Source organism: Bombyx mandarina, chromosome 15, assembly GCF_030267445.1.
Source record: "Bombyx mandarina strain Sakado chromosome 15, ASM3026744v2".
NCBI classification, from domain to species: Eukaryota; Metazoa; Arthropoda; class Insecta; order Lepidoptera; family Bombycidae; genus Bombyx; species Bombyx mandarina.
Window position 1 is genome coordinate 16564445 of NC_143221.1, and position 3943 is coordinate 16568387.

Sequence of the window (3943 nt, forward strand, 5' to 3'; positions counted from 1 at the left end):
GCGATTAGGCAAGGCTGGCCGAAGATTCGCGAGCTTTTCCAGCATTGTGTCCAGTTCCTTACAGTACATATTTGCAGTAATACTGGTGTCATTTAGTAAAAAGCGATGGTGAACTGGCACTAGGTGATCAAACAATGATCATGACCTTTTTAGGAGTAAGTTTTCATTTGAGTCATTGCCTGACTTTCGAACCAGGGTCTACGCGACGGAACTGGTATGCCATAATTACTCGTATTTTTTTCGTGTCCAAAGATACAAATGTAGCGAAAACAAAACACTAATTAATAAACAAATTAAATTATTAATATACATTTTTATTGCCCTTGTAGGCAGACGAGCATACAGACCACGTGATGGTAAGTGGTTACTGTCTTTCCGTCAGCAATGCCAGGAAATAGCCAAGCCGCCACGTACCTCTGGTACTGCGACCTAATAATAACAATTATGTATTTTTTAAATATGAAAATAAAATTAATTTCTATTTTGATTATTTTTTTTGCCAACCGTACACAATTTACGTTTCAAATGGACAGTATTGTAAAACGATAACTTCGTAGGTAAAGACCTATTACAATTAAATATATACCTTTTTCTCTTCAGTAACCGATTTTATTACCTCCGCACGGGTAGGTACCACCACCCCGCCTATTTCAGCCGTGAAGCAGTAATGCGTTTCGGTTTGAAGGGTGGGGCAGCCGTTGTGACTATACTGAGACCTTAGAACTATATCTCAAGGTGTGTGGCGCATTTACGTTGTAGATGTCTATGGGCTCCAGTAACCACTTAACATCAGGTGGGCTGTGAGCTCGTCCACACATGTAAGCAATAAAAATATATATATATATATATATCAGTGACCGATTTTATTACCTCGGCACGGGTACCACCATCCCGACTATTTCAGCCGTGAAGCAGTAATGCGTTTCGGTTTGAAGGGTGGGGCAGCCGTTGTAACTATACTATGGTCTGTGAGCTCGTCCACCCATCAAAGCAATAAAAAATATATAAAAAAAACGAAATCTTTAATGATTATGGTCGAATTACAATCGGAATTTGCGCTAACACAAGCTATACTGATTTCGCTGATGCTACAACGCGCATTACAGTCAGTCATTAGTTTCTTTGAACATTTGCGTAGCTTGCCAAATGTAGTTACGGAGTTTGATAGAAAACTTCATCAACTTTTTGCCGATCCTAACAACTAATTTATTAAATTACAAAAGTTTTACAAGATAACTGATGTGATTAAAAACTTTTTTTTACACTACGTTAAGTCTTGTTTAGAAAATTTATCTTTTTTATTTTCCTACCTATGCTGATAGCCTTGAGAGGCTATACCAGCTTCTCCTTGACGTGTAGGTGAGCTCACGGGGCTTAAACCGGGGGTGTTGCTAACACTGTACCTAGCAAGAGCAGTGCTTCGCAGAATCTACCACCGGATCGGAAACGTGACCCACTGAGAAGATCCGGCGAGAAACTTAGTGGGCTCTGTCTGTGGGTTAATTCACTCGTCGAGCCCTTCGTCGCAAGCGATGGGTTCGACGAGGACGGTGACCGAGTTTCCCGGTGATCTACTTGAATATATTGAGTACTAGCTGACCCGGCAGACTTCGTAGTGCATCAATCGATAAATAAAAGACCTAAGCTTTTGTATAAAATAAACTTAAAATAAACAAAAGGAATACGTCCGACGGGCCAACGGGGGACACATCAAAGGAAAAACAAATTTGTCATTTTTATTTAATTCCGAGCATTTTCATAAATATCAACCTTTTAAACCTTTTCTGGACTTCCACAAATAATTCAAAACCAAAATTAGCCAAATCGGTCCAGTCGTTCTCGAGTTTTAGCGAGACTAACGAACAGCAATTCATTTTTATATATATAGATAAGACTGAGAAAGTTGCGTTTGTGTTCTCTGTGTTTAATAGAAAACTACTGACATTTACAAATACTAAGCAATAAGAACGTACACACAGAATACAGTAGAACATTCTTTAGCGTAAACCAATATAGAGACAAATGCAAAATATTAAATACAAACGTACAACGGGCGGCGTTATCGCTAAGCACGATCTTTTCCAGACAACCATTACTGTTGGTAAGACGTCTTGTGAGTCCTCACGGGTAGGTACTACCACCCTGCCTATTTCTGCCGTGTAGCAGTACCTAATGCGTTTCGGTTTCAAGGGTGGGGCAGCCGTTGTACTGTTAAACGTTAGACCTTACAACTCATGTCTTTAAGTGGGTTGCGGCATTTACTTTGTAGATGAGCTCCGATGACCACTTAACACCAGGTGGGCCGTGAGCTCGTCCATCCATCTAAGCAATAAAAAATAAAAAGTGACAAAATTAGTTCAGAGAGGAGATAAGTAAGGTATTCCAACGCGAAATCTTTTTAAGCGAAAAAAGTGATTATACAACGAAATATAATTCTTAAAACAACATTGTCATGTTTGGTATTAAAAAAACGGGAGCGACATCAGCAGCGGCTCAGTCACCCGAGACATTGTACACAAATGATTGATTACACGGTACCTATAATGTACCAGTTTATGTTTTGTACAGCAACTCAACTTACTAGTAAATGTCCTGTACAATCACCAAGCGAACAAAACGTAGTAACGCATAGTCTGCATCAAGGCGATGAATGAATGGTATGTATCGAATAGAAGTTCTTAACGTAATATTACTGTTACGTGCTGAGGTTCGGGATAATTAAAAATTCTACCGAATTACAAGCTAACACTGTATTCAACACTTATTACACTTAAAACACTCACTACACTTTAAAATTCTCAATTCGATTCTTCCGCTTCACTTCAGGTGATCCGCTCGCTGTTTCGCTTCGAGTAGTTCCGATTAATGACTGATTGCGTGCCATCCGTGCAACGCTTTTATGGTCGATACCACATCCCTAGAATTATCGAGAATATTCCACACAACTCTAGTATTGTTTCCGCTATCTGACAATAGATGGCGTTGTAGTTTTCGAGCGTTCTAGGTGCTACTAGATCCTTCGATATTGTTTTGACTAATCGGCGATAGATAGCGTTACTCTTACCGGCGTAACATTACGTTATGGTGACATCAAATTATATTATGCTTGGTTGCGTATTTTCTATCGAGACTTAATACTTTCATTATAATCTGAGGTATTATTTTAGGCGGTACTGTCATACTCTTTTACCATAGCACCCACCAGTCAAAGAGTTAGCCCCATCCCCACACCCTGGAGTTACATCCATCCACAGGGCTCTGAGTCTGGAATTGGCTATCTTCCTATGCTATAGCTATATCTTTAATTAAAAGAGGTCTAAAGAAAATCCTCACAGGTAGACATTGGTTTAGCTGAGTCGTCCACGAGCGACACACTCTTAAGTTAGTCATGTGATCTTTTGCTTTCGAAGGCAAAAAGTCTTCCAGGAATGTTTTAGAGAGAAACAAAACTTTAGCGCTAGTTTTGGTGTTGTTACCTTAAAGTAGGTAACATTAAACTTAGGACCAGACTTGTCGCTTCCGACCGTCGTGGCTACGATGCTCGGCAGCGACGAGTCCTGGCAGGCGATGCTCGACTTCTGCGAGTCCACCATCTCGCAGAAGGAGGCGGCGGAACGGGAGAGGGAGAGCTCTTCTTCCCTCTCGGCGCCGTGCCACCGCCGCCGAGCTGGGGGTCGGAGGAGGGCGTTTGTCCAGCTCCGGCCCCTATGAGGAGGCAGTCTCCTCCCGGTGATGGTCACGGGGCGACCTAAGAGGGTTGAGGCTGCGCCGCACGCTACCGTCACTCTAGCGCGCTGGCACCAGGAGGACGGGACGACGCGTCGGTTTTTCGTCGTCGCTGTCGTCGCCGAACATACTGTGTACTTGAAGAGCAACCCGGTCGGCGGTGTATCGCGTTCCGACCCGGCAGGCTGGTTCTGGCCCAGCGGGGTATCCCGGAACA